Here is an 8,672-nt window from a genome sequence, read left to right on the forward strand (position 1 = left end):
TCGATAACGACCAATCAAATTCGTTTTCCTTACTCGGGTAAACTCGTGCGGCAACTCGTGAAAACTCGGCACGACGAACAGGACAAACAGCCATTTCTGAACACCTTTAAAGACATGCAAGATCTTGTCAGTCAGGCTTTATTTACTGCAAAAGACCAAGTCAAAACTCAGAGAGGAGGCATAGACATGTGGCTGGAGGAATTTTACAGTTTGATAAAAGATGAGTTGATGTTTGATGTTGTTTGTCCTGAAAACTTCAAAGACATAAACAATTTTGACCTTCTCAAAGAAGAGATGGAGAAAGGCCTTGAACACATCATGAAGCAGATGAGCGATTGGATAGATAAATTAATTCAGACTTAAGCCTGATCAAATCCTGATCCTGTGAAAGTGCTGCTGGGAAAAATGTCCATTCTGTGCAGCTGTGTGCACCAACACCATGGAGGATCACAGTGGTTCTGACCACAGTGTCACTTTTCATCGATGATGTAATAGAAACACAGGAGAACTGACTATTGAATTCTGCACAACATTAGTTTGAAGTGAAAGGAGCTTTTTCCCCTCGTCATGATTCATATCAGCTTCCCTCCCCCATTCCCTTTAAACTGTACTGAACTGCTGGGTCAAAGTTTGCAAACTGGAGCATTACCCCTGATGAGTTTGAACTGACATACTGGAGATGGTTTCTACGTCGATTTTAAAAATAACTGGAGCAGCACTATGACAAAAAAAATCAAGATACAGTAAAAGAGAGGCGATTCAAAGTCTGGATGAAATGTACAGTCTGTAGTGACCTGCAGCTTTACTCAAAGTAAAGTGTTATTGCAACATCAGAAGATAAATTACTGTGAAAATACCTATTGATAATTTCAACAATTACATTAGCCTACATTGAGAGTGAGTTTCTATAAAACATCAAGTAGTAGGATTCCTGAAAATGAACTAAAGACACGATATATAGCTAACAGAAAAATGATCTGATTCTTGGACATTTAAGGATGATGAAAATATTATGAGACATCAGAATGGATTTTGTTAATTAAAAGTTAAAAACGTTTTAATGTTACAATAGGATTAAAATGAACAACATTTGCCTGTGAATAGAGTAAACATTAAAAGAAGGACAGATTTTTATTTCTCTATCATTATGCGATATGTGTGTGATATGATTAATCTGACATACAGATTGTAATTTTTATTTTTTTATTTTTTACCTGGGGTCCGTTTCACGAAGCAGGTTTAGTCAAAACTCTGAGTTTGTTAACCCTGAAATGAGGCAAACTCTGGGTTTTCCGTTTCAGAAAGGGAGGTAACTCAAACCAGGGAAAGAGGAGTAACTCCAGCCCATTTCACAAAGAGAGGTAGGCTAACTGAAGCTTGGAGTCAGTTACTATGGCAACACACTCCATGAACCTAACCTGGTCGGGACCAGGTTTTCTCCAACTAACCCTGAGTTTCTCCTTTTTATCTGAAGCTGCAGACTGAAAGCAGCGGCTGACAGGACGTGTAAACTCCATCAGGAGGATTATTAGACCTCAACTGGATGTTTTATTCTCCATATGAGGATTAGTTTGATTGTTCCCGTTGTTCTGCACCGTCAGCTTATCTGAACACTCACATGAAACGACACGGACACGCACGCAGTTCAGAGAAAATTGCACTTGTCTCTTATTTTTTTCGTAGTAGGTCGATCCACTTAGGATTATTTCCAGGTGTGATTGATGACTACACGCCGCTACACACACATCCCCGTCACGTTATAATGGAGACAAACTTCAACATATCAAACACACATTTGGAGTTGCACCTGCTCAAACACACAATGTTGAATAACTCTCGAGATTTCTTTTTTTTAGATTAATACTCACGTATTGTCCCGCGGTAAAATAAAAAAAAAAAATCCGAGCTCACGTCCATTTGCTGCTGCGGCGCTGCTGCAGAATCTTTTTTTTTTTTGGGGGGGGGGTACGTGATTCTGTGTCAGCATTCATACGTCACTCCACCGTGAGAAGTAGGAGGGGCGAGGCTTTTTTTGCTGGTTGCCATGGTGAATCATGTTATCTTTGTTCCATTGATGAGGGCTTTTCATCTCCCCGTAACTCAGGGTCAAGTTACTCAGAGTTGAATGAACTAACTGTTATCACCTGTTCTGAAACCCAAAACTCTGAGTTTAGTATCTCAGAGTAGATCAACTCAGAGTTCAGGATTAGACTCAGAGTTTGTTGAACCTGCTTTGTGAAACGGACCCCTGTACAGATCATAACAATTAACTTTGTATTGTTGTGTTATTATATGAAAACAGTTTTTGTAGAAGTTTTGAAAGAACTGATCAAACATAATCAATAAGATGAGTTCTTTATAAATTCTGAGATTAAATGAATCAAATGTTGATGGTAATTGATGAAAAATACCTGAAACTTGTATCTGAGATTTGATGGAGAAAGAAAAAGTTGATTGTGTTTTGTTTTTTTTTGTTTTTTGCTGTTGTTGTTTTTTGTTTTGTTCTTTAAACAACTTTTAATTGTTGTCCATTTTATCTGAAAATCATTTTTACATATGCCATATTTTAATCTTCATATTTTTTCATTGAACCTCTTTTCTTTTAAATAATAGTGTGTATGTTTGATTTTTGAAGAAGTTGAGGACTGAGGGTTAATGTTGGATCTTATTATGCCCATGATATAGAATTTTTTTTTTTTTTAACTCAGGCATCTGTTCTTTCAATTATAACATCAGAAACATCTGTCTTTTTGTTTTTATTGTAATAAATGGATCCTCCACAGTCTCCTGTTTAAACCTCTTCTGTTATAAGCAAGAATGATGAGAAGATTAATTTTGTCTTAATCAAAGAGAATCATGAACTTGTTTGTGCTTGTTCCACAAATACTTTTTAACATCTTAAGATTAGTTTACATGCTCTAAAAAGTCTAAAAAGTTTTCATCCATTTTGTCTCAGACTGACTGAGATTGAGCTGTATGCTCTTAAAGCAGATAACAGCGGCACGGCCGTTTCGGCTAATGCTGTGTTCAAGGCAGGCTTTTGAAACCGTAAGTTACAGCTTCAAGTCACAACTACGACTTGGTAGCGTTCCAGGTAACCCGTAGCTCGTGTTTTTACCGTCCTGTTGTCTGTGAAAGTTCCCTATAACGGCCACTCGTGACTTCCGACCCGTGAACTCGTACCAGATCGAACTGGTATGACTTCACAGGAAGGAAAAACACAAAGTACGAGTTTCCTTGAACGCACCATGAGTTAGCAGCCCCCGCCCTTGTCAGGCATCAATTGGTCCTCGTGCTACGTCACCACATTCACGCGCATCCCTTGGCTGCACACACAGCCCTTCATGCCGTTCTCTCCCCTCATTGGATAACACTTGTATCCCACAAGGAAAATTTTCTCCTCGGGTTACAGCAGAGCAGAGTGACGGAGAGACTCGTGTTTAGGCTGAAATACTTCATGTAAGTGATTGCTGACGGAAAATAGGACTATTTAGGACTTATATTAACAAAAACATTCCACTGATATCTGCTTTAAATGGAGCTGTGCAGTGAGGGAGTCTGGTCTGAAGTTAGAAATGGACACAAACTGATCAAAATAATTGATTCATCACGAGACTCCAGAGAGAATAAAACACACTTTCTCACCTCTGATAAAGGTGTCAGCAGCAACAAGAAATCAGATTTAATTTAGTTTTTTCTCTACAGGTCTTTGTGGTTGTTTAGTGTCTGACTCAGACTGAACCACTAAAACCCATGTGGAGACACCATCACATATAGTGTCACACTTCACACAATCATAAACAGAGGTTAAATGATTGATTCACAGAACAACAGGGAAATAGAAAATCAGATCATAATCTATTTGTCATTTACAATTACATATGATTATATTATTGTAGTTTGTGAAGAAAAACCATTAGAAACAATTTTTCATATCTGAGTCAACTCTATAATTGAGTCTCAGACCTGACTGAGCAAAGGTAAAAACAGCGGTAGACATGTTTGACTCTTAATAACATGTCTTCCATTCAGTGGATCTTTCATCATCTTCCAGCTCTGAGCGGATCACACTGACAACTTTATTATGGTTTGTTATGACGATGCCAGCAGCTGTTGAAAACCAGACTGCTGTGTCTGTAGTCAGTTCACTGAGTTACTGTAATAAAAGCACATACTCTAAGATTAAAAGTGCAGCAGACACTCGTCACTGCCACTAGATGTCACACTAAACCAGCAGCCTCTCAGACCAAGACAAACACTTTGCCTGCCACACCTCTGACCTCCATTAGCTGAGAATCCAAGCTGAAACCAGTTATAAATATAAATAATAGATATGAAAAACATTAAATAACTTAAACAAACAGCCCTTTGATGGGCCATTGGCTGCTCAGTCTTCAGCAGAGGACTTTTTAGTTGAGGAAGTTGTTTCTTCAGTGAAACTCTTGCAGGTGGCTTTTACCTGCAGGCTGCTCACTGTGCTGTCTCATCACCTGTTGTGTCAGTTCACACTAAAAGAACCACTTCACAGTTCATGTTCATACAGATGAAATTGAACTAGTTCACAGTTCATTATTTATTTTACTATATTTTTTCCATTTAATTTTGAACTTGTTCATGTTGTCTTCTTAAAAAAAATCAATGCATACTTTTCTTTTTCAGTAGAACCTCCTTCTCTCTTCATCACCAGCCACAAATCACTGCCACAGCCAAACTAATATAAATGAGTTATTGTTTTCTGAAGAATCTCATTAATTTAACCACTCAACAGCAGGGACTCTTGAATCAACATGCATTATCAGAAATGTCCCACCAGACCAGTGAAAAAAAGAAGAAAGTAATATTTTATTTTCTGTTGGATTTTTGTTTAAAATCTTGTTTCTGTGTCGAACCATGAAGCTGTGATTGAAAAGGTGTGGTAAAAATGTGTGGTATACCGTGTATGTAGCTCGGTGATGGTGTGCTGAGATGAACTCTGCACCAACAACCTAAAACCGATCAGTCAGAAAAACACACTAAACCTCCCCTTGCTGGACGTCTGTGGTAATTGTCTACAGCTGCTGCAGTTGAAAGTCAAGGCGGACAGACTGGGAGATCCTCTCCATGGAGAGCACGTGAGCAGAGGAGTTACAGTTTTTCTCGATTGTTTACACACATTTTCTGAAAGCATGCCTCATACTCTCAGAACTCTACACACAAATCCAAAAAAACACACACAATGGGCAAAACCCATAACTTCTCCTGCAAAATGAAACTTTACATTCAAAACAATGTTATTTCTTCTCAAAATGCTATTTTAGTCTCAAATGATACACACAAACCATCATATGACTAGACATTTATAAGAACCAGTTGAACACTGATGTGCTCATTGTAAAACACTAGGATGAATGGAAAACACTTCTACTCCATTCATAATGACTTAGGCTTTGTTTTTGTTTTTTTACTGTACCTGCAGACAGTGTGTAAATGTGTTGTAAAATATTTTAGAATATTGTTTTTATACTCAAATACACGATAATGCATGAAGACGCGACTGAGGTGGCCGTGTGACAATGCAGCCATGCTGAAAAAAAGAAAGAGTCGGTGGGGTCAGCTGGTTTACGGCCAACCAATTTTGAAAGACTGAACACATAATTTTGATGGGATGAGAGACTACTGTAACATGTGGCTCACCTACTAGCAGCATGCTTTGTAGTCACAGACTTTGTTCTAGTCTAGGTTTGAATCCTTGTTTCTCAAACTGTTACACTGGTGACAGCCAGGACTGGAGAGACTACTGTATATTTTCATGTTATCCATTTGTCCCATTCTTCTGAACAAGTGTAACAAAGGTACTTTTTATATAATTTGGGTGAAGCACTTCAGTAAGAAAGAGAGAACGACAATTCCTGTTTTACAATAGTAACATTTATTTTATACCATAGGACAGTAGTTGTTGAGTAAATTAAAACACTAAGAAATCCAACACAAAGACTGAACTATAATTTAAATAACAAACTAAGAAAAACATGCAGGAAAATAAACCTAGTTCAATCAAAACAACCCAACAAAAACTCAACAGCCACTGGTTAACCTAAACTCAATCCAAAGGAAAAAATAAGTCACTAGGAGAAAACAAAAACAATTCAAGTTCAGAAGCAAAGTAAAATCTAGGATCTAAAATTACACCATCATCATATAATTTAAAATGATACCATTATATATGCGTGCACGCAATTAAAAGTCCTGGAGCGACCAGGCCGGAGACTGGGCTCAGACACACTAAAATCACAGGAGAACACTCTCTGATGAGCAATCACAATCTCTGCACAATAGCTCACAATATCAATATCCGACTCGGTTTATCTTTTTACGATACCACAATAGTGTACTGCGGTAAAGTGAGCCGCTGTTTGCGAGATAGTGGTAAAGTGAGCCGCGGTTTGATTTTCGTTGGGCGCGCGCTACAGTAAATACGGTAGGCACGGTTCTCGGGCAAGGTCCTGAAAGATACATAAAGCCTACGTGCTTTTACTGGAGAAATGTGGAGGAAAATCACTTCCAAGATGAATCAACCTTTTAGTTATATTTCACTGCCGTAAAGGGGAGAAAAATCACCTTTCATCGACATTTTACTGTAGAAATGTGGAGAAAAATTAATTTAAAACGACCTCTATAATAAAAGCCATTCACAGTATGCTGACCTTTGACCTTACCTCACATTAAAGCAGAAGTAAGTGATATATTTGTGTTAATATAAGTCTTAAATAGTTATATCTTCCGACAGCAATCACTTACATAGAGTGTTTGGACTGAAACACGGGTCTCTCAGTCCCTCTGCTCTGCTCTGAGCCGAAGAGAAAACATTTATCGTATCCTACAGTTTTTATCCAATGAGGAGAGAGAACGGCATGCAGGGCTGTGTGTGCAGCCAAGGAACGCCGTGAATGTGGCGACGTAGGGACGAGGACTGTTATGGTGCGTTCAAGGAAACTCGTATTTTTCCGACCGTGAAGTGGTACCAGTTCGATCTGGTACGACTTCACCGGTCGGAAGTTACGAGTGGCCGTTATAGTGACTTTCATCGGTAAAACAGGTCGGAAAAACACGAGTGGGTTGCCTGGAACGCTACAAAGTCGTAAGTTGTGACTTGAAGCTGTAATTTACGATTTCAAAAGCCTGCCTGGAACGCAGCATTAGCGAAAACGACCGGACCACTTACTTCTGCTTTAATTCCTTCATATGTGTGTGGCTCTTTTTTTTTTTTTTTTTTGCATATTGTTCCAATAGTTAGAAGTTACAATTTTGGTAAAAATGTTACTCTAGAAATGTGGAGAAAAATCATTTTTTTAAACGACCCCTACAATAAAAGCCATTCACAGTATGCTGACCTTTGACCTTACGTCAATGTTCCTCATTTCTTTTGCATATTGTTCCTGACATCTCACTCTACTTCTGGTATCATTTTGGTGGAATTTTACTGTAGAAATTTGGAGAAAAATCATTTTTTAAACGACCCCTACAATAAAAGCCATTCACAGTATGCTGACCTTTGACCTTACGTCAGATCAATTCCTTCATATGAAAAAAAAGAGACACACACATATGAAGGAATTATAACTGAAAATATATAACTAAAATATTGAAATATAACTAAAAAGTTGATTCATCTTGGAAGTGATTTTCCTTCACACTTCTCCAGTAAAAGCACGTAGGCTTTATGTATCTTTCAGGACCTTCACTTTGCTTGAGAACCGTGCCTACCGTATTTACTGTAGCGCGCGCCCAACGAAAATCAAACAGCGGCTCACTTTACCGCGGTGTTTCACTTAAGTGTTTCAGTTTTCCATTTGACACACTTCATAAACAGACTGGATCTGCACAGAGCAGACACAGAGAAGAAAACAAGATAAGGTGAGTTTATGCTATATCTACATAATTTCTAAAGGCTGTGTGTCTGTGTAAAGGTAGGTACGTTATTTTAATTACAGACTTTATTTTCAAAATATAACCAGTGTAGCCTATATGTCCATGATGTCACTGTAACTCAACATGTAGCCTAATGTCTTGTGAGCATTTTAGTCCTCGTTTAATATTGCTCCACAAGTTTAGTTGAATTGACGCAATAATCCTAATGCAGGGTTTAGCTGTAAGATAATATATTATTAATTATACAAATTTTTATATGATGAAATATTACTCTACCACCACTGATCACATCTGATTTACCACATGATAACTCATTTTGAAAACTCACCTGTGAGTGTTAATCTACTGTTCCTGGTGTGAACTGTAACATATTACTACCAAAACCAAACCAGGATGGTACGTGAGGCAAAGTTGCAAAAGCAGTGCTATAAAATAGTAGCCTAAACTAAATAAATAGGCCTATGGAAATTGTGAAACCTATTGCAATGTCCTACAGTATGTAAAGCAAGGCAAGACATCTTTATTGATAGGCTATAGCGCATTTCATACCAAGGCAACTCGTAACTTTTTTTTTTTTTTTAAAGAACAGCATAAAAACAAAAAAAAAAAACACAGTTAAAAGCAGGAGCAAAGAAGAATTTAAAAAAAAAGTAAAAGAAAAGAAAATAGATCAAGTTAAAAGTTGTTAAAAAAGAAAGAGAAATGTTTTTAACCTGGATTTAAAAGTGCTTACAGTTGGTAAGCACTTTTGGTAAATTATGTGT

At 37.7% G+C, this 8,672-nt stretch overlaps 1 pseudogene; it reads left to right on the forward strand.

The window, feature by feature from the left end:
* Positions 1–104: 104 nt before the first annotated feature.
* LOC146983298 (interferon-induced very large GTPase 1-like) lies at positions 105–2,227 on the forward strand (annotated as a pseudogene).
* Positions 2,228–8,672: the final 6,445 nt, after the last annotated feature.

Source organism: Trachurus japonicus, chromosome 8 (assembly GCF_045865225.1).
Source record: "Trachurus japonicus isolate A0001 chromosome 8, Traja_1.0".
NCBI classification, from domain to species: Eukaryota; Metazoa; Chordata; class Actinopteri; order Carangiformes; family Carangidae; genus Trachurus; species Trachurus japonicus.